Below are 23,780 nucleotides of genomic sequence, written 5' to 3'. Positions count from 1 at the left end.
TGACTAATGTATTTCGGTCGACCCTACCCGAATGTCAAATCCATTCTTGTTTTCGTTCGAGTGATGTCTATTCCAATCGGAAACAATTAAAAAAAAAACTTGAACTTTAGCACCCTGCACGAAATCAAATTTTATTTACGTTTGTTTAGCTAATTTTGACATTTCCACTTCTGTTCGAATTTCCTTCGAGCGGTTTGAAATAAGTCGAACGGAATGCACAAAACGTTCGGAATAGAGAATACATAATTATAACTCGACAGAAACAACAGTTGCAAATCCGGCGGGATGCAAATTCCGGAGGATGATTGACAAAATTGTCCAGAAGTTCAAGAAAGAGCGATTTATTCTCAGCAGCAAAGAGATTGGAACGCTCATGCTCGGATTGCACGCTCGGATTGACGAAGTTATTGTGAGAAATGCACAGTGAAACCAAGGGCTAGCAGTTCCCAAAATCAAAGGAAAAACAAAAAGCGAATGAGTATTCCGTTCAGTATTGGGCGATATTTAGAAAAAAAAATCTATCTTTTTTTACCCCTTTTGTTTATTTTAGGCTCATTAGCATTTTAGCTGTAACAGAGCCGAATTTTAATCGTGTACATGTCACATGGTTATCATATCTATAATTAGCACATTACACAGTTGTCATTTTTGGGCGTAAGAGTTTCCTTCTATACCATTGCATATGGTATATTTACACAGTAGCCTTTCAAGCGCAAGAGTATTCTTTCTGTTCTTCCATTATCCAAGTTAAACCACCGGACAGCGGAGAGAGTTGACATGATCATTGTTGAGTTATTGATAGAACAGCAGCCCGATTGCAGAGCAGAACAGTTTTATGGATGAATCGATTTTATTTCGACCGTGGATCGATCTCCATCACTGATGATTGTTGCGTGGACGTAGTTATTCTGTAACAACACAAAGATGGTCAATGAGGGCCTTGAGATAGCTTACTAAGCGAACGCGCAACCAATGTGGCTACGGAGACCCCCAAAAAATCTATCTTGATGGATCGATTTTCTAAACCGCGCAGGAAACGATTCACTGATTAAAACGGTACCAAAGAATCGATCTTTGAAAAGTCGAATCCCTTTTTCTAATTTATTTACTTATTCTATATAAATGTTGTTGATTATTTGAACATGTAATAAACATTTCACATTTCTATTCAAACATCAAAGGCACTTCATTATGATTCTCACAATAAAGGTCACAAAAAAAAACTTGAAAGCCCAAAAAAATTTAGTTCCAGAGGATTAATATTGAACCGACATAGAATTAATTAATTAAATAAATCAATTGAAAATCATCATTAGGAATTCAACAACTGGTATTCATCCAGAAATCCGTTAACGATAATCCCGGTGAATCCAATCGTTTCATATGTCTGGCATTTAGTCGAAATCTTGATGGTAGTCCCAGTTCTAGAAAAGAACGCTTCAGCTGGACTTGATGTCACCCTCCCATCTTGCCACAATTCTCACTGTCAGCCTAGTGAATGTGATGGTGTAAATAAAATTTGTGACCACTTGTTTTGTAATTACCAAACTTACAAAATTGCTTCTCCTAAGTTTAGGACCACAAATTTGATAACCTTGAAAGAGATCTAATGTTAATGAAATTGAGATTAAAATTAATGTCCACTGGAAAACAAAATTACTTTTTTTTTCTACTACCAAAAAGATTGGAAAGATCGAAAAGAAAAGAATTATTTTCTCAAATTTTTTGGAGTAGAAAAAATCGATCCTAAAAATCGGAAATCAGAGAAGAAAAGATCGATCTTGTAAGTATCGATTCACTACCACTAATTTCACATCCTCGAAAGCAATCCAAATGTTGACATTATGTGTATATAATTTGTCAGGTTGTGGAAACTCTGAGATCGAAAAAATCGAAGGAAAAAGATTTTATCTTCACGATTTTTTCGGGTACAATGAATCGATCCAAAAAAATCGGAAATCGAAATGGAAAAGATCGTTCTTCTGAAAATCGATCCAAGATCGCCCAAATCTCATTCCGTGCTTATTCAGTGCGAAGTCAAATTCACGAACACGATTGCGAATGTCGAATATCACTTTAGAAATTATGGATATCTGCGAAGAACATGAAAAAAAAAACGTTAATTGGGCACGAGATCACATATCATGGACAACCAATGACTGGAAGAAGGTGAACTTCACAGATGAGTTGAAAATAATGTTATTTGGGTCTGATGTTATCGCACAGGAATGGCGACGAAAGCTCAAAAGTATTAAACAGGAGCGTTTGAAGAGTTATGCATGGAGGAAGATTGTTGTTGTCACTTCGTAGCGTTGTGCGATGAAGCTTTGTTTGACTACTTCTATTTTATATGATAGTTGTGTTACAATACAATTCATTTGAGAAGATTTTCCGGAATCAATCGTTAGCGTGGGTAATGTGAATGTACTAGTTGACGTTTCCAAAGTATTGATTCCTATTCTGCAGGATCTTTGTGTTCCCCTATTGATTGCATGTGCGATTTTGACAGGAAAAATCAGTAATATCGAAGATTTGTATTTCGCAATTCGAAATGTTTGAAAAATTCCTGGACGTTGAATCGATTGAATGTGTGACTAAACCGGAAGAAGTAACAAGTTATTCTACGGATTTGCTAGGATTGTCACCAAATATTTTACGAGTGAAGGTTGGATATGCTATCATCCAGCTCCGGAACATCAATCAACTGTGCAATGCAATGAAACAATATTCGTCGTGAATCGTCAAAAGATTAGTGTCGTTCAAACTGTATCGTTGCCAAGTATCGATGTTAGAGCAATAAATAAATCTCAAGGTAAATCTTTGGAAGAATGTGGGACTAATCTTGAGTTCCCGAGTGTATATTCCGGTCAAACAACAAAACGGGGAAAGTTGTTTTAGAGTTACAAATTATTGAACTTATCTAATATGTGACAACCTATACATTTTTACATACACCGTAAATAAAATATACAATAATCGTTCGATAACTGGCCCTGCTTCAACTTAACAGTTAACAGTTACCGAATGAATACTTTATTAAATTCAGTAGAATTCAAGGAATGCTTGATCTTCTTCTTCTTGAATGGTGTTAACGTTCCCTGTGGAACTTTTGCCGTCTCAACGTATGCATCAACTAGCGTCATTTATTAATACTTAGTTGAGATTTCTTAAGCCAAATAACACGCCTTGAATGTATTCCGAGGGGCAAGCTCTTGAATACGCGTCACCACAGTGCAAGTCGAAGGAAATTTCTTTGACGAAAAATCCTCCGGCCAGAACGGGAATCGAACCCGAACACCCGGCATGATAATGTGAGACGCTAACCACTCGGCCACGGGTGCACACCAAGGAATGCTTGATACTATCACTAAATTAAATTTGGGTTATCTGTTATCAATCGGGAATGATCGACGGAAATAAACGATGAAAAATTCGGTTCGTATGTGTTTCCTTGAGTTAAAATTTACAGAAAAAAAAAGAAATAGTAACTTCTACGATCTTTTTACTGCTATTTCACAAGAGTTTCGTGCAATTCTTAATGATGTATATATTTTAATAAGTCAGATTCAAAGACGAAATGCATTTGTTAACATATTAATCCATTAATATTTTTCAGTGCCACACTTCTGTTACAAATTCGGGATAGCTGGGATGTTAAAACGTCAACATTTTCTGTTCATCCCCTCAAATCAAAACATTTGTTCCAAGATGACCACTGTCCAACCAAAAACAAAGACCTACCTCCAAAATATATTTCCAACTATCCGCTAGCAGTTCCCGACGGCGAGATCCACTCACGATCGTAATTTCTCGTCCGCAGTTTACTCCGACTTCGCAAATTTATAGGACGAAACGAGTTTCCACAACACACGTCTCAAGCAGTTGATCACACGACAGCAAATCACAGACTAAACCGGCAGACCGTGGGCCCTTTAAGAGCGTCCCGAAAAATCAGGAAGACGTTTTCCCGTACCCCTTATTTTCTTTCGTTCGTCCAACTGTTTGTGTGTGTCATATGCCTCCTCTTTCTTTCCTGTTGATTCCTTTCCTCCGCACGCCGGCATGTTGCCTTTTGCGCCAGCCAGCCAGTCAGCCGCCTGCCTGCCTACCACCTTTACCGGTGTCTTTTCTCCGGTGTGTGTACCTGAAATCCGAAGATTTGGTATGGAATTCAATTTTTGGGCAATGTTGTCTTTCTCCTTGCATATCAAACCCATACTCGCATCGGGACGGACCGTTTGAGGACCCGGATTTGCTGCAATCGACGGCAGGACGGTGGCAGGACTATGGGTTTTAATACTGGCTTTGATTTACTCACATACATCTGTCCGCTCATATTTTATTCAGAAGTGTGTTCTTCTCCACAATAGAAACTGCTGCTCCGTGGAAGGAGCCAAAGAGGAAGGAAAGGTGGAAATTGAAGATGATTTACGCGACGATTATGGACTCAATTTTCAAAGCGATATTGCGAAATCGGGAGTAATGTAATAGTGTGTAATGAGCTGACAGAATAAAATCAGTATCTACCTCTAACGGATTCATGATCCCGGCTACCACTTGGGACGAGCGCTGAATTCAAACTATTCACGAGAGCCTCCCCAGCAACTGTTGACTCTAGGCACAAATTAAAAAAAACTTTCTGTAAAATTTCGATTTGATTTGCATAATGTTCTCACTGATGTGTATGTTTCTTCGCTTGATGATTTTTTTCTCCATTGTCTCACTAGATCTTCGTGGTACCAAGGATTCGCTTAGGGTACTCCGGCACGAATTTATGGCTCCGTGGCACCGTCCTTCGTGAGTGTTACAGATATGACATGTTTGAAGAAATGGGGTGTGATCACCGGAGGATTGATACATTTTTCGCCCCGGAGTACATAAAAAAGATGTCTGATTGACGAGAGTGGCTGATGTTTATTGATGGGTAGGGAAAAGCTGGGCTGGGAAAGGCAGTAAAAAATGCCACACACAGGAGATTATAACTGATTCTGGGTGCTTGTAGATAGAAATGAAAATAATAAAAAAAAACGAGGACGTATCTTGGTGTCGCTGCAGAAAAAAACAAGGTTCAGCAAGAGACTGAGTTTCGTTAAGATCAATGAAATAAATATTTTTAACAGTGACGTTGGGTTTTGAACGAAGTGGTTTAGCAGTTGTATGTATCCATCTGCGTGTTCGAACGTATATTTGGCGATTGCTCTCTAAGTTAAAATAGATGCATTTAAGTGGAAATTAGCATTTAGAGCTCGACAGTTATTCTCTAGACAAAAACTCCTTTCTTCGACAAAATTGCTGCATACGATAGAGCGCTCATTTTTATGTTATCAAAAATAGGGTGACCAAAAAAAACTTTCTTATCTTTATAGATAGAGGTAAATAAATATAGTTCAACAATGTTGTAGTTCCAGTTATTTGAGACATCTTTGTAGAACAAATTTTTTTTCTATCTCTTGAAATAACCGATATAGCGCATGTTTTCTAAGTTATGCTACGGTCACCATGAAAAAAATGTTTTTTTTGCTCTAACTTTTATATTTTAAATTCTACATACAAACTGTCTTCGGAAGACTTTTGGAGCTTACTAAAACAAACATTTTGCGATGCAGAACTTGTCAATATCAACTTCACCCAAAGTTATTGATATTTCTTCCCAAAAAACACGCTATGAACAGTTCTGCGGTTGAACCCATGAACGTGTACTTAGTAAGAAAACGTGGATGTGATAATGAAAAACAAATTTTGGGCGGGACAAAGTTTGCCGGGTCAGCTAGTAATAAATAAATAACATCGTTTATCTTCTTCTTACTAAAGCACAGAGAATGTTAATTCCAACAGTGCACTCAAAATTCATTTCTTTTGAAAGTTTATTTTTCAAATGAATTGAAAATGCACAGCTCAAATTGAAAAGAAGCGATTAAATCAGTTCAAGAAATATTGAAGCTCGAACCATTGAAAATACTGAATTCCGGTCTCATTGGAATCCGTCGTTAAACATAACCTAGAAGGATTAAAAAACGACCGAAATCCTATTTTACTGTCTTTTTAACTACGTTTTGCTATTGATTGTTGAATGGAACAAAACAAACTTAAACACCTGAATTCACTCAGATTAATTCAAACACCAGAACCTTACTTCTGAGTAATATCTGCCAAGAATAATACATCAAAACTGGTGTTCTTGGACCAGATTTTGGAGATTTACACTTTGTCCAACTTCTATAAGACCAGGTGATGATCTTGCTGCTTTGTGTCATTGTAAACAAACAATGCTTCAATTCATATTCTAGTGTGTATGTATTGGTGACTACCATATACTGCATGATTTTCATATGTGGGTGTGTGCAAACGCTGAGCGTAAACGAATGTTTTCGTATTTTCAACGGTCAAGTTTCTATAAGACCAGTTACATTATCCGTTGTTTTAGTTGTTTTGATCAATTAAATCTGGCAAATGCCGAAGGGAAAAGTCCTCACGGAGAGAGAAGAAAGACAAATCGATGCATTTCACCAAGAAAATGTTGGTATCAGAGAAATTTCTCGTCGGATTGGACGATCTCATCAAAGAGTGCTCAATTATTTGGCGAATCCTCAAGGATACGGTAAGAAGGAGAGAGCTCCACGTAAATCAAAGCTCTCTGGCCGGGATAAGCGGGAAATAGCTAACACTGCTTCGAATACCTCAAAATCGCATGTGCAAATAGAGCAATAATTCAACAACTCAACTGCTCGGGTGACAATTCGTCAAATTTTGGTAAACAATACTCACGTAAAGAGGGCTTAAAAGGTTAAAACTCGTCATCTTACACCATCTCACATCGGAAGACGTCTGTGTTTTGCCAAAGCTCACATGAACGGACGGTAGGACATGGTACGTTGTGACAAAGAATTTTTCCAAAAGAATACATTTTGCTATATACCATAACAAAAAGTTCTTCAATGTATAGGTTATCTTCACTGACGAAAAAAAGATTTGGATGGTCCTCATGGTTTCAATGGGTACTGGCGTGTTTTACGGAAAAATGAACAGTATTTTTCTACCAGGAATTTTGGTGGAGACTCGTGCATGGTTTGGGCGGGATTCTGTGCAACCGGAAAGCTCAAGATAGCTTTCACATCATTCAAGGATTACACACATGTTCTGGAATCCTCTCTCCTACCGTTTTTGCATGGATATCGTCACCAACAATTCACATTCCAGCAAAAAAAATGCTACTATTCATACTAGCAAGTAAACTAAGCAATGGATTAAGAAACAAAAACTTAATTTTTTGGACTGGCCGGCTTGCTCTCCAGACTTGAATCCTGTTGAAAATCTTAGGGGGGATCCTTGTACGCAGAATCCACACTGAGGGAAAACTTTACACCACGATTGAAGAGCTCAAGGTCGCAATTTTGGAAAAATGGAAAAAAATATCGAGAAATTCGTTCAGCAGAATTTGGTAAATAGTATTCCAACACAAATTTTTAAGGTTATTAGTCAAAAAGGCAAGGTTACCAATTAATGACATGTAAATAAGCCGATCGTTTTGAATTTTTCATTGATAATACTTATGAATTTTGAAGTGGTCTTATAGAAAATGGACAGCTGAATTTATCATATTTAAACACAATAAATAAACAAACAACTCTTTTGAACGAAATTGACGTTACATATATAGGGTTGGGGAAAAATAAATGTCGTATTTCTGATCGAAATTTAACGCTTTATTTAACATACTTAAAATTATCCAATTTAAGTCAAATATGTGCCGTTTTGTTCGCAAGCTTGTTGCCATTCAGAAGGCAACTTCATTATAAACCATACCCCCCCCCAAAATTTATTTGCAAAAAAACTCAAACAGCCAGTTTTCTCAAGCCTCTTTTGAGGTCAACTTAGTATTACCAAGAGCGTTTTGCAAGGACCGGAAGAGATGATAATCACTTGGAGCCAGGTCCGGATTACACGGTGGCTGCAATAGGACATCTCATCCGAGCTCCCGTAGCTTCCTGCGGGTCATCAAAGATGTGTGAGGCCGAGCGTTGTCCTGGTGGAAAACAACACCATTCCTATTGATCATTTTTGGCCCAAACACACAGCAAAACCTTCCTGGCCGTCAATCCGGGCTTGGCGATGGTTTGGGCCGGCTCACCGCGCTTCGACCACGACTTTTTTCGCTTTAGGTTGTCGTACATGATCCACTTTTCATCACCAGTCACCATCTTCTTCAAAAATGGGTCGAGTTCGTTCCGTTTCAGCAGTGCATCGCAGGCGTTGATTCGGTCTAAAAGATTTTCTTGCGTTAACTCGTGTGGCACCCATACATCTAGCTTTTTTGGAATCCAATCTTCTGCAAATGGTTTCAAACGGTTTTATGGTCTATACCCAGTTCCTGGCCAATCGAACGAGTGCTCACATGCCTAGACCGGCATGTGATTTCAACGATTTTATCGGTTTCCACGACGATTGGCCTACCAGTACGGGGTGCATCTTCGACAGCCACTACACCAGAACGAAATCGATCAAACCAACGCTGTACTGTGCGAATCGTTACAGTATCGGGTCCATAAACTACACGAATTTTTTCGGCCGCCTTCGTTGCAGTTTTACCTCGCAGGTAGTAAAAACGTAAAATATGGCGAATTTCTTGCTTGGTGGACTCCATCTTTGACTCGCTATAACTTGAGACTGAAAAAGACAATCACAACACTGTCAAAACGACACTTGTAGCACAGATTGTCGTCTTTAAATAGCCGTATAGTATGACCCGATGCGATAAGTACAACACAAGATATGTTTAAGTGTTGCCATATATTGACAATATACGATATTTCTATTTCCCCAACCCAATACTTTATTCTAAGAATTCAACAATGTATGAATGTATCTTGTTTAAATTCTAACTGTTTGTGTTGCAACGAAATAGAATCAGGGTGGTCTTATAGAAGTTGGACAGAGTGTAGAAAAGCATCTGAAGATATCTACGTAGGTGTTGAAGATGTAGAAAACAAAAACTTTTAGGACCATCTGCTGAGCCGGGGGCCTCCGTAGTTGGTTGCGCGTTCGCTTAGTAAGCGATCGATCGTGAGTTCAAAACTCAGGGTCCTAATTGTGACCATCTTTGTGTTGTTACAGAATAATTACGTCCACGCAACAATCATCAGCGATGGAGATCGATCCACGGTCGAAATAAGATCGATTCATCCATACAACTGTTCTACTCTGCAAGACACATCGGGCTGCTGTTCTAAAATGCTAATGAGCCTAAAATAAATAAAAGGGAGAAACAAAATCAGCTGAGCCATCAGATGGTTGAAAGACTAAAGGTTGAATGAAAAATATAAATTTAAATAATAACATACCTGATTAATTTGATTAAAATGGAAAATACCTGTTCTGTCTATATCCTAAGCATTAGCTATATAGTAACTTTATGCTACCTTTTAATTCACTACAGCCATTACATTTGTGTGTGTACCTAAAATATTAGGCTGTCAAAAAAGTCCTGCGGTATTGTTTTTCAATTTTCATTTGTTCATAAAATTAGTTACAATCATCTGTTTTAAGTCAAATATGCGCCGTTTTGTTCGATGACTTGTTCCCAACGAGATGTCAACTTCATAATACACCAAAGAAGTGTGTGGCCTGGCGTTGTCCTGATGGAAGACAATGCGGCCTCTGTTTATCAAAGATGGCCTCTTCTTCATGAGTGCTACCTTCAAGCGGTCCAGTTGTTGGCAGTACAGGTCCGAATTGAGCGTTTGGCCATAGGGAAGCAGCTCATAATAGATTATTCCTTGACAATCCCACCAAACACACAGCAGAACCTTCCTGGCCGTTAATGAGGGCTTGGCCACCGTCTGAGCGGGCTTCGACCACGACCGTTTGCGCTTCACGTTGTCGTAAGTGACCCACTTTTCATCGCCAGTCACCATCCGCTTCAGAAACGGGTCGATTTTGTTGCGATTCAGCAGCGATTCACATGCGTCGATACGGTCAAAGATGTTTTTTTGCGTCAACGTGTGTGGCACCCATAAATCGAGCTTCTTTGTGAATCCAAGCTTCTTCAAATGGTTAATAACGGTTTGATGACTTATCCCCAGCTCTTGGCCGATGCTACGGCTGCTACTATGCCGGTCTTTCTCGGCTAATTCAGCGATTTTGTCGCAATTTTCGACGACAGGCCTTCCGGAGCGTGGCGCATCCTCGTGGATACCATCAACATCATCTAATCAATAATGTATATGCCAATAAATGATACTAAAGCTAAAATTATGCTTAAAAATTAGACTTATAAACCTAATCCATATTTCAATACAGTTTTTTTTTGAGAAGAAGCTAAAATAAAAAGATGTTTTCAGACCAAAAACACAAATCTTGATTTTGTCATGGCTGCTAAACAAAAATTTATTCCGTTTGTTTTCGCAGAATGCTGAGCACCTTGGTCGTGCTGAAGCAGTTTAATATAGTGGTCCAATGTACGTTGCTGTTCGTTCAGGAAGACACTATTCTTTGAACGTTTTTTTTCATTTTAAAAGGGTGAGCGACCTGCCTGAACTCGAGGTTATTCAGCTTCAAGTAATAATCAAGTCAGTAATCATGAATAATGTGGATGGAGGGCCAGACGAGAACCCGTTTTAAAAAGGGCATATATATTTTCGATTTATCATTTTAATCAATTGAATCTTGATCCAACTAATGATACTTCAAATGCTCCAGGACGCTTTCAGTCGTTGAACGTCGGACGGCTCCTCTTCCCCGGGAGATAGTAGGTTCAATACTTCCTCATGATCATGAGGAATCTCAACTGGAAACGAAACATTTTAAGTATGCAGGGAATCGTTAGCTGATGTGTGGAATAATCTAGCGATCGAGTGATATTCCCTCAAAGCAGAATATATTGAGTTCGAAAAATCCAAAATCGATGAAGCGGAATTAGTACGATATTAACCGAGTGGTTTGCTCGTCATGTAAGGATATCCCAGGGCCTTTCGCGAGTAGTGAAATGTAACGACAGGAACTGCTGCATTGAACCAAGGAGTAGTGTAAATCAACATCAATTTTTATCGGTCCATGTTCCTCTCAGTTTAACGCCAGATGGGTTGAAAGCACCAATCCCAACTGATGTCACCATTAATTTTCGGTCTATTTTTGTTCAAAATTCTATGAACTTGTTGGAAGTTCTTCCGATGTCACTACTTGCATATAAGGAACTTCCGTAAGAATATTTGATTCCGACCTGGGCAGATATTTAATTTTTTATTTTTATTTAATTTTTTATGTTGAACGACTTTGACTTTGTGTAAAGATTAGCGTTGCGTAACAGTTCGGCTGAGTAGTTTATAAGGTAGCACAGTCAACATAATTGCCTTCGAGGACTATACAGCGATTATAGCGATCTTGCAACTTTCGGTTTTTCCTCAACATTTAAAATTTGAGGTTTTTATCGTAATGCAATTAGATGTCGGACTCTTTATTGGAAGATGGTGGATCCTCCATCGACATCACAGAGTATCACAGAGGAGTCTACGTTCGGGTCCGTATTTCACTTAAATCAATATTCTTGGGTGCATCTTTCCTCGATTAAAGGGTGTGTCACATCAAATTGCATCACGGAAAAAACGCTGTAGAAATTTAATTTTTAGGAATTATATCTTCAGCTTTCGCTTATAATCAGATAAGAGTGTATAGATTACGTTGGCCATGCTTCACTGTCAATTTTTCGTAAATTTGGAAAAATGTCGTCGAACGAAAAAAAAGCGTCGTGAATTAATCCTGTGCACTCATTTCAAAAATCCGGTGTTGTCACATCGGGACATCGGTAAGATGCTGGGAATCGTCCAATCCACGGTCAGCAGAGTACTAAAACGATACTTCGAGAACCTAACCATCGACTGGAAGGTGAAGAACGGCAAAAATGGATGCTCCGTCAGTGAAAAAGATCACAAGCGCGTAGTTAAGCAGTTTAGACGTGATCCGAGAAGTTCGGTCCGGGATGTCGCCAATAAGCTGAATTTGTCAAGTTCATTCGTCCAGCGGACTAAGCAGCGGGAGGGCCTGCGTACATACAAGGTTCAGAAGGCTCCTAACCGCGACGAAAGGCAAACCATGGTGGGGAAGACGCGAGCCCGGAAGCTGTACACCGAAATGCTGACGAAGCCGCATTGCCTGGTAATGGACGACGAAACCTACGTCAAAGCGGACTTTCGTCAGCTGCCGGGCCTGTTGTTCTTCTCCGCAGAGGACAAATTCAGCGTTCCGGAGGAGATTCGCAAGCAGAAACTATCCAAGTTTGCCAAAAAGTACATGGTGTGGCAAGCGATCTGTTCTTGCGGAAAGCGGAGCGCCCCCTTCGTGATGACCGGCATGGTAAACGGGCAGGTTTACCTTAAGGAGTGCCTACACAAGCACTTACTACCACTATTGAAGCAGCACGAGGGCCCGACCATCTTCTGGCCGGATCTCGCTTCGTGCCACTATTCAAAGGACGTGTTGGAGTGGTACGAAGCCAACGGGTTCACCTTCGTGCCAAAAGAAATGAACCCGCCCAACGCGGGAGCTTCGCCCAATAGAGAAATATTGGGCGATTATGAAGCAGGCCCTCCGGAAGAACCCAAAAGTTGTCAAATCGGAGGCGGACTTCAAGAGAAAATGGATTTCTGTTAAAAAAAACTACAACCTGACGTTGTACAGAACCTTATGGACGGGGTAAAGAAGAAGGTGCGAGCATACGGGCTTGGGCTCGAAGTATGAATAAAAAGAAAATGCCAAAAGTTGTTTAATAGTTTTTATTTTACTGTCTAAAATTTTCAAAAGGATCGGTCTACTGGGCGAATTTCTACAGCGTTTTTTCCGTGATGCAATTTGATGTGACACACCCTTTAGTTTGGACTCCCACGTCTTCAGTGCATCTGCCGGGACTAGATTTGTGTAATGTACTCATCGTCGGCCCGATACTGGAAGACGACCCGATTCTTCATTCCCGGGTATTCTAGAGTAGTCCAGGAAGACGATAAGGTTGTACGTGTGCCATGATCAGGGCGTGTTGCAAGATTACCGGACAGCAGCCCTGCAAAGATGGTTTTCGCGGTGTTGGATTGCAAAGACGATAAATCCTGTAATCCGGTGGACCGGTGGCTTTGGAGTAACGGTCTGGGGAATTGTCAACCCCGCTGAACTGAATAATCGAAGATGCCAAATATCAGTAGCGGGAATAAGCAAACTGACAGCGGTTAAAAGAAGCAGATTTGTTTTTATACGGAAAAAGCTGAATTTCAGTCGAATAGTAACAAAGTTTATATAGGGTAGGTGTACCAAACATGGAGGAAGTTAGAGACATACTAACTTACACAAATTTGCGAATAAATACCCGATTTAAGTTCAAAAGTATACAAAAATATATTTTTTCTAGCTGTTTAAACTCCGTTTTTGAAGATTCTTACTCATTTTTCGATGATTGATCGACTAAATTGTATCAAAAACTTGTTTGAAAATGTCACTTCCATGTATCAGTTAAGGTAATATTGTTCGTAGAGATTCGTAATAAGTGTACCAATTATGGTAAATTAAAAAATGGAAAAAAAAATTATAGGAATCAAATAATACTTCAATTCAGATTTTGGGCCGCATAATTTGATAAACGAGGTTCCCTTCTACACTCTTGATATCGAACTCATCAGGAATAGCTTTTACTGCGGAGTTTTTGACCCTGTATATCTTTCTTCGGGCGAAAATCGGATATGTAAAAGAATTAATAAGCATGGTATAAATCATCGTATAAGCGGAAATGCTATAGTTTCGCCTGACCTTTTGATCGTTTATATTTTTTCTTAAACTACAGCATCACTGCAGTCAATTGCAGGGAAATCAATATTCAAATTTTCACCGAATTAATCGTCCATGCTTTGGAATGAATCTTTAGACTTGTTGAATTTTTCCTGATTTTTCCAAAATTTTTATGAGATTTAGTACGGTTATAGATATATTTACCATAGTCCCATCATTAAAGTTGACTCTACTTTGAATCAGACGAACAAATTACATATGAGGGGCTTAGAATGCAAGGGGTGTAAGTGACTTGATCGATTTCTCTTCATCAACTTTTTCATTAGTTAATAAATCAATTGAGGGGCTCAGAATGCAAGGGGTGTAAGTGACTTGATCGATTTCTCTTCATTAACTTTTTATTTAGTTAATAACTCAACTGCAAAAACGTTCCGATTTAAGTTTGCTATAGAATCCGATAGATAAGGTTCTGGCCTATCTTCCACATTGTCGAATACAGCTGGGAATGTATTTGCAGCTAAGTTATGACCAAAAGAGAGAGTCGATGAAGGGAAATCGATCAAATCACTTACACCCCTTTCATTCTAAGCCCCTCAATTGAAAAAATGTTCCAAATTAAGTTTATAAGTTTATAAGCAATATAATCCGATTGTTGAGGTTCTGATCTATCTTGCACATCGTCAAATACAGCTGGGAATGTATCTGCATCTAAGCTATGACCAAAAGAGAGAATCGATGTAGAGAAATCGATCAGATCACTTACACCCCTTTCATTCTAAGCCCGTCATATAAAATCTTTTCATATTGATTGTGGATTTAAAAATGTTCTCTTGAGTAATGTTGCACTCTGAAACGTATTCCTACATTAATGACTCGGGAGATACATCTACATACACAATGTTGTTCCTCAAACTTAATCTTCAACTATTATGACAGAAAACTTTGGCATGGAAACCAGTATATTTATTATGAATAATGCAAAGAGTGAAACAATCAGGAAAAATCAGGATCATTTCAGAAAAATCAGGATAAATTAAGTGTTCGTCAGGATGTCAGGGAGCGTGCTAAAAAATTCTGAAAAATCGGGAAGGTGAGCTGCTTGTGAGTTCAGGCAGTCGTTTTATCAAATGAATTAACTGAGAAAACACTATTAGTAGAACAACTGCTATCTGCCCAGAACTCAGCTGACAACGATCCTATAAAAGCCAATCGTGCCATCCGCCTGTCATTCAGTCGAAGCCGATTCTTGATTTTGGCGCCAGCTCTAAAAAAAAATCTTTTGTCTGTAATTGATGTCAACATTCAGTTCAGTCATTCTATAAGCAACTGGTTACAGTTCATCCCCTCAGTAGCTGCCACTAGTTCTTCCTCTCTCAGCATTTGTATGGAAGTAAATCGTAGAAGAAGCGATCATCCAAATGTTGACACTATATTTAAAAAAATTGTTAAGTGGTCTTTGGTGAGATTAAAATCGATGTATATGTACTGTAAAACAAATCTACAAAAAGTTTTTCTAAGATCGAAAAAATCGAAAGCAAAAAAAAGGATTTTCTTGATTTTCCCGAGTACAAAAGATCGATCTAAAAAATCTGAAATCGGAATGGAAAAGATCGATCTTCTGAAAATCAATCCGGGAGCGCCCAATCCTAGTTCTGCCCTGTCCTCCACATCAAGTATGGAAAAGTTCGTTCGCTCATTTCTCCACACCTAATTGTAAATCACTCTTGTATCTGCTTGGAATAATCATGGCGAAAAGAATGCAGCAAGCAATCGTGAGATTGTACGATGAATCATTTTACACTCCTCGACCATCTTCAATCGGGATTGAGAGTGAACACAACAAAACAAAGAATGGAAAACAACATTCAATGAATGAATACTCCTTTGGAAGAATCGCACGAAACAAAATAACGAGTGAGTCAAAACAGACTGAATCTGCCTGTATGTATGATTTTATTTTCTCTTGTACTCTTTTCCTTTTCAGCATTCAAGTGACCATTAATCCACCTTCCCGCTCACCAATACCTCGCGTAATATGGTCTTTTGCGTTGGCTTTCATCGTTTCGTACTAGAAACAAAAAAAATGTCATTTCATCTATCTACCTATATTTTACTGCCGCGATCGAGGCTCAATGATTGCTATTTGAGTGGAAAACGAATGATTTTACAGAGACACTCGCTGGCTCAAGCAAAAGTTTCCAATTTGATTCTATCAAACGTCATTCCGAGAGGCAAATGAGGGAATGCAAAATTCTCTGAGAATAGATGAACGGAATCGAGACAATATTTTTCCGTTTAACTCGAGAACGAACTTTGCGAAGATGATAGGTGAATATTTTCTGTCTCAAATAAAGTGAGGCATAAACGGAGAATAGAAGGGTGAGTTTTATCTGTAGATGAGTGTTTTTGAACGAATTTCGATGCGATTTTGTCCATACCTGCTCCACATTGTCAAATACAGCTGGGAATGTGTTTGCAGTTATGTTATTAGCAAAAGAGAGAGTCGATGTGGAGAAATCGATGATGTCGCTTACACCCCTTTCAGTTCGAGCCCCTCAAGAGTTGTCAACCGTCTCGGGAAAATATTTATGGTGTTTAGAATCAGTTACACAATTCTCACGTAAATTTTGAAAAGGTAAACAAATTGAGTTAATGGATGCACACCATTAGTTCTCAATCATGATGTGCATTAGAGTACCAATGAAAATGGCCATCTCGAATTTTCAAAGCGAACTTGATTGAAAATGTTGATTCTCACGAAAAACTACCCTATGCAAAATATCAGCTCAATCGGACTTCATTTACTAGTGTCGCACAACGGTCAAAGTTTGAGTTTTTTGAAAACCGAAAAATCACCCAAGGGGGGAGAAAGGAAATCGGGGTTTTCGAATTGCATGAAACATCGAAACATCGACCGAAAAGTCAATTTCTGACAGAATTTTTTTTTTCGAGATAACAGTAAATCTCGGCGTTTCATGCAATTATAAGACATTAGGCATTAAAATCTTTTTTTGAAAACCCCGATTTCCTTTACTCTCCCCTTGGGTGATTTTTCGATTTTCAGAAAACTAAAATTTTGAGATCTGCGACAATAGTAAATGAAGTTCGTATGAGCCAATATTTTGCAGAGGGTATTTTATCGTGCAAATCAACATTTCGGAGCAAGTTGCGAATGAAAAATCGATTTTTGACAAAAAAAAAATTCGAGATGACAGTAGATCTCGACGTTTCATGCAATTTGAAGACATTTGACATCATTTTTTTTCGAAAACCCCAATTTCCTTTACTTTCCCCTTGGGTGATTTTTCGGTTTTCTAAAAACTCAAACTTTGACCGCTGTGCGACACTAGTAAATAAATTCCGTTTGAGCTGATATTTTGCATAGGGTAGTTTTTCGGGGGAATCAACATTTTCAATCATGTTCGCTTTGAAAATTCGAGGGTCACGTTTTTCCCATTCATCCATTGGCACTCTGGTGTGCATCCATTAACACATTACATTGCGAGAACAACCGTTCAAGTATCTATCCTTTCACCTTTCTATCACCGATACAAAATATGTCCAATGTACAGATTCTAATTTTAAGCACTCAACTGTTACTTCGGACGCCACTTTCCTCTAACGTTCGATTCGTCCGAAGTAATAAAGGAATTAAAACAACATGAAGTCGCACTTCGGACAATTTGAGTTTTTGTTATTTTCGGGTGTAGAATACCGTTTTTAGTGCAATTCTACGTGTGATAACAATAAAGGTATGCTTTCAGCACGAAGTGTAAGTGTTTGGATCGTTGTTCAGTAGTTATTTTAAAATTCTCATCGTGCAACGTAATTTGTCCAATGTACAAAGCCGTCAGTCAAAACGTCCAATGTAACATTTTTCGTTCGGAGGCTTCAATTTCAAACTAAAATCACATTACACAAGCTTCGATTGGTTTTCCAGAGTTATTATTGGCTGACAGTGGTTAAAGTGATAGAGATCGATTGCTTTTGAAACAATTCGCGGAACAATGTTCCGGTCTTTAACTTCGTTTTTCTTGAGTTGATGTGAACGTTACATAGGACCTTTTCAAAAGTTACGCGAGAATTATCCAATCACGTTGCGTAACTTATGGACGCGTATGAACCAATCATGTGTATATGTAGTGCTTTTCCAATATGATTTCCGCTGGGACCCCTGTGTTTCACCTACTCACCACCAGGCGTCACCAGCACGGAAGTGAATCGTCGAATGCATGTCTTGCAGGATTAGGAATGAAGTAAGAATTTTATTTTCTTTGAATGTGTTTTTTTGTTTAAAATTCGATCATTGAAGCTTGGTTTCAATGATCCGCGTTGATGGATGATGTTGTTAATTACATATTGGTGATTGATTTCGTGTTGGTTCTGTTTAAAAAATCAAACAGATGAAGATGGTGTGTGTTAAGAATTTGAGCATCTTCTTTGTCTTCTCAACCGGTACAATTTTTCTCCACGAACCAAACAAGATTCTTATTGGATGCTGTTTTTCTAGCGTGATTTTTGTTTGTGGAATGATAAACGATAACTGTTAACCACATAAAAGAGTCACGAAAAAAATGGTTAGTTCTTTCTCATGCAAGTAATTTATCATTGAAATTGAACAATCATTATGATTAATATGGCAAAATTATACGCAAATAAATGCACATCGTGTTGGTAGACCCCATGGGTTTGCAAGCGAGCTCGCGAATAGTTAAATCAATTTCCCTCGCTCGCCAGATGATGGTAATCAATAAATCATAATTCGGCAACCCATTAGCGCAATCGCTGCCAAGCGAGCTACTCCTAATGCATACTAATAAGTCAAGCACACCGTTCCAGCACCTTTATCAAACATGGATAAACGGGGAGAACAGCAGCAGGACATCAATAACCAGTTACCGGCAGGATGGGAGCATGTCGGAGGCGGAACACTGCTGATGACGTACATTAGAGCATCATTGAAATACCACGGATTAGCGCGCTTCTCCTGTCGACGGTCACGAGTTAGGGGTCGATGCAATGCCGCGAACGTGGTCTGCGCATACAATCAAATTTTGATTTGCAATAGATGAAAGTGAATTTTCCTGATCTTCCACACTTATCCTGAGTGACTAAGTAATAAATATCTACAGAAAATTGAAGCATCAAATATCCCTTAATCTAAACATCAAAGTCATGGTCACACATCCCTCGATTCGCAAATGCGCAATTCCCTCATTATTTGCATAATTGAAGTGGCAAAATCTCGAGCGAATCCGAAGCGCTCTTGACTGCAATCAGATTAATTTGGGTATTGAAATTAAAATACAATAAAACAGCGATCTAATCTCGGTCGAGAAAGTGCAGTTTCAGCAGAACTGTGCGCAGAAAAAAATGGCAAACAGGGGCGAACGAAAAACCAACATCAACTTTGCATATATAGCCACTGCAAGCATTAAAGTGCCGGAAGGCCAGCAAAAAAACACTCGCAATTTTTTGCGCACGTAGGATGACGCATTGCGAAATGAGTAATTTCTGTGCAAATATGTAAATTCATGATGGGAAATAGGAACGGGAGAAGCAGGAGCGATATGAAACCAAACTGAAAAAAAAACTAATAGAGGGAGGAGGGAATCGTTCCAAATAATATTGAAATTTAAATCAACTAGCGTTTTCCTATGAATACTATACTATTTAGAGTATCACAAATAGGAAAATTTATTCTGAAAATTGAATTCAATACAATTTTGTACGTGATCTGGTGAGTTCAGAGATAACGTATATTAGTTTGTATAGGGAAAAACAATCCTGCGACATGAATTGATACTTGTAGTTTCGGAAAGGCCATTTGTCCTATCGTTGTTCGTATAAATCAATGCACCCGTATGTTCTTCCCAATAGCCCTCCACATACTGCCACGTGCCTCCAATTACCATTACGCTTGAGGTTCGGTGAAACAATCCTTCACTTTTACCAGCACCATCCGAAGCGGCCGCTTATCTCAACAGCTTCAGTTCGGCCCACAGAACTAACAAAAAACAAACCCGAAAATCAACAATGAACGCATCCACCTCCCATCATGGAGAAGAGAAGTGCAGCATCGAAAAACCATCAGGATCGCAGCGAGAGTGGCAGAGGAATAATTGAAAATCATGTTGTTGCTTCCACTCTCTATGCATCCTGGATAGCCGCAGGGGGTCACATTTTATCCGTTCGCTAGAGAAATTCCAGCAACCCACAGATCATGATGACGTTCGTTGATGGTTGGCGTATGCTTTCACCAGCTTTATCCTTTTCGGTAGAAACTGCGTTTCTGCAGTTGATTTTCACCACTTTATGATAGGTTTATGATGAACAGGGAAGAAAGTTTTGCAGGGGGGAAGCTTGCCAGAAATTCATCATTTCGAGAAGTAACTTTTTGATTTTTTGCCGCACGTTTTCCGTTGCTTTGAGGAACCCTCGCCGATGCCCTGGGAGGTGATAAAATCTAGCAAGGTTCCTAGAACGAAGAGTATTTTATCAATGCTATATTATTTTTGACGTAGAACTACGTTTTTGATTTCTATATAGGGGATCACTCAACGAAATTTAAAATGAGGCATGTAACGTTTCATTAAGAGATTTCAAATGAATATTACGCAAAATCGTCATGGCGATATATGTTATGTTGTATACCACTAGACAGGAAATTTACCCAGCATTTTTTTGCTTAAAACATGAACAATGAATAAAGTAAAAAAAAGATAACAATTTGACGATAAAAATAGGTTCGATTTTACTAGCATCTCGTTTCCCCCCACAACGCTACGAGCAATCTTTTTTCTTACTCAATTTATTACAACAGCTATAGGAACTTCCCAGGAGAGCACTCATGGCCATAGAATACTTAATATACATCACCTAGCTATAAAGCTATTACAACCCTCTACAAACAATATTCCGAGCAACGTGGCAACGCAGTAGAAAATGTTATTTTTTATCCGTACTATATTTTTGTAAACCATTTTTGTAGTTATTCATCAATGCACTGATAAATGATGACTCCTTGATTTCTTCTGCGCCGATTTCTTATGCGCCGTTATGTTCGCAAACTTGTTGCCATTTGGAAGGCAACTTCATCATACCACCCCCCCCCCCCCCCCCTTATAAAACCCCTCCTCCTTATTAGCAAAAAACTCAGACAGCTAGTTTTCGCAAGCCTCTTTTGAGTCCAACTTAGTATAACCAAGAGCGTTTTGCATGGACCGGAAGAGATAATAATCACTTGGAGCCAGGTCCGAACTATACGGTGGGTGCAATAGGACATCCCATCCGAGCTCCCGTAGCTTCTGGCGGGTCATCAAAGATATGTGAGGCCGAGCGTTGCCCTGGTGGAAAACAACACCATTTATATTGATCATTTCTGGCCACTTCTGGTCAATCGCCTGCTTCAAACGGTCAAGCTGCTCACAGTAGAGACCCGAGTTGAGGTTCTGGCCATAGTTGAGTAGTTCATAATGGATGATTTCCTTCCAATCCCATCAAACACACAGCAAAACCTTCCTGGCCGTCAATCCGGGCTTGGCGATGGTTTGGGCCGGCTCACCGAGCTTCGACCACGACTTTTTTCGCTTTAGGTTGTCGTACGTGATCCACTTTTCATCACCAGTCACCATCTTCTTCAAAAATGGGTCGAGCTCGTTCCGTTTCAGTAGTGCATCGCAGGCGTTGATTCAGTCTAAAACATTTTTTTGTGTCAAATCGTGTGGCACCCATACATCCAGCTTTTTTTGGAATCTAATTTCTGCAAATGGTTCCAAAGAGTTTTATGGTCTATACCCAGTTCCTGGCCAATCGCGCGAGTGCTCACATGCCGGTCTACTTGGATGATTTCAACGATTTTATCGGTTTCCACGACGAGTACGGGGTGTATCTTCGACAGCTACTACACCAGAACGAGATCGATCAAACCAACGCTGTGCTGTGCGAATCGTTACAGTATCGGGTCCATAAACAACACGATTTTTTTCGGCCGCCTTCGTTACAGTTTAACCTCGCAGGTAGTGAAAACGTAAAATACGGCGAATTTCTTGCTTGGTGGACTCCATCTTTGACGCGCTATAACTTGAGACTGAAAAGGACAATCACAACACTGTCAAAACACAGCACAGATTGTCGTCTTTGAATAGCCGTATAGTATGACCCGATGCGATAAGTACAACACAAGATATGTTTAAGTGTTGTCATATATTGACAATATACGACATTTCTTTTTCCCCAACCCAATATAATTATTTTTCCAGGACCTCCATTTGATATATCAAAAGAGTAAAAATAATAAATTTTGCAATTACTACAAATAATCACAGTCCTACGTGGAGTTCCCGTCCGTGTCCCTAGGCCCAGATCCATCTACTTTTTATTACTTTTTATTACTTTATTTCAAAAAAACGTTTTTGAAGCACCCTTACAATAAGACGTAGTCCTGCGTCATAATCAAACAACAAAAAACACTTAGCATAAGCCATTAAAGCCATTAAAAATGAATTAGAATTTGAGAGCCAGGGCGGCTCAGAGTTGGCTTTAGAAAGTACCACGAAGCGCATTAAGATTCTTCAATCTTCCAGTTATGATCAGTTGGTAGGTGCACCATGTATCTGTATGATCAAAACATAATCATGGCAAATTAACAGTTCCAGCAATACACCCAAACATTTCATCTTTGGCAGAAATGATGCCATTTAGTGTGCTGGAGAGTTAAATGCGCAAATGATGAGCTTAAAAATGGTTTGTTTGTATGCAAGCAGACTCTTTCTGTTTTCTTTTCTCATTTCATTTGGGATTGTGCCAAAAAAAAGTCCATGTGTCGTCAATGGGGATCGAACCAACGCCGGCTGGAATACAAAGCTATTTTACACGACCACGCTATCAACATGGCTAATGATGCTTCAGCAGTAGTTCAGCAAATACGTGATTATTTGCACCTGATTATAAAAAAAAGTTGGGAAGTGTTTTCTAAGAGTAAAAAAGAAGCGCATGAAGGAGAACAATATCTATCTTGGTCTGGGTCGTGTATGTGGCAAAGTATGCGGAAAGCTTATTTGTTTTTTGTTTCGCTCGCTCGTATTAATCTTATATTGCTGTACCATGTATATTATACAAATGCTTACCAGTATTTGTGAGTGATGACATTTTCTGTTATGTTATGTCTCATTTAATGTCATAAATCGGGATGAAAAAACATGAGCTAAAAATCAGTTTTGGGTGTAGTTATGGCTTCCATTTCAACCAGGGGAAATGCGGGTGAGACGATCAGTGGCGGTCTATTTGTTCTATTTCAGTTGCTGGACACAGGGTTGCCAAATTTAATTCTGTAAAATTTTATGAAAAAAAATAGGTGTATCTGTATTTTTAGAAAAAAAAACTGTAAAAAAACGTAAAAAATAAAAGAAAAGTTTATTTTCATTTTCAATTTATTTTTCTTATTTATGGGTTGTTGAAGTCGTATCAATACAACAAAAAAAATACAAAATATGTTTTCTCATAATCAATTAAATTGTATGATGTTTATACATGGTTTTGTTGATCTTTAGTTAATGCAACACCAGTCAGCTCAATATGCGACACTCGTGATAAACAAAATGCCAGTCATCACAATATCGATCAGCCAGCGAACGATCGACAAATATAAACATTCTGACGCCACATCAACGATCATGCCATCCGGACCGTCCCCGATAATATCAACACATCACGCCACCCAGATCGTTCCCGAGAAATATGCTGAATTAAGATAAACACAAAATTGTAAACCATTCCATTTCACGCATATAAAAGACAAGGATAACCATTGTGAAAACAGTTGAATATTGTTAGTGAATGAAGTGGGATCTAAGCTCCAAAGAAACATTTTTTAAGTGATTAAGTCCGGAAGTTATTAATCCTTTGCATTAAAATTCCCTTCAAATTCAGCGGTCCTCCATGAGCCGATACATAGTTCTTTGCTTTCAAAATAGAGTCCATCATTGTGGGAGCCATACAATTTCTGAACTTATTTTTTT

At 38.9% G+C, this 23,780-nt stretch overlaps 1 protein-coding gene across 4 annotated transcripts in view; it reads right to left on the bottom strand.

Moving 5' to 3' along the window:
* The window catches only part of LOC129768409 (uncharacterized), a 229,107-nt gene that overhangs the window by 36,381 nt on the left and 168,946 nt on the right, over window positions 1-23,780 (bottom strand). Inside the window, exons 1-2 of one of the 4 annotated variants that reach the window (XR_008741673.1) lie at window positions 3,742-3,968; window positions 541-908 (exon numbers count right to left, since the gene is read on the bottom strand). The exons of 2 other annotated variants lie outside the window; for them this stretch is intronic. The gene's annotated coding sequence lies outside the window, so the exon portion shown is untranslated. Of the gene's footprint in view, window positions 1-540; window positions 909-3,741; window positions 3,969-23,780 lie in introns of those variants that run through there. One more of the 4 variants, XM_055770052.1, reaches the window with a different exon arrangement.

The sequence above is a fragment of the Toxorhynchites rutilus genome, chromosome 2 (genome assembly GCF_029784135.1).
Source record: "Toxorhynchites rutilus septentrionalis strain SRP chromosome 2, ASM2978413v1, whole genome shotgun sequence".
Lineage (NCBI taxonomy): Eukaryota > Metazoa > Arthropoda > Insecta > Diptera > Culicidae > Toxorhynchites > Toxorhynchites rutilus.
The sequence above is the reverse complement of the archived record's forward strand: the minus strand, read 5'-3'. Positions and strand labels throughout refer to the sequence as shown.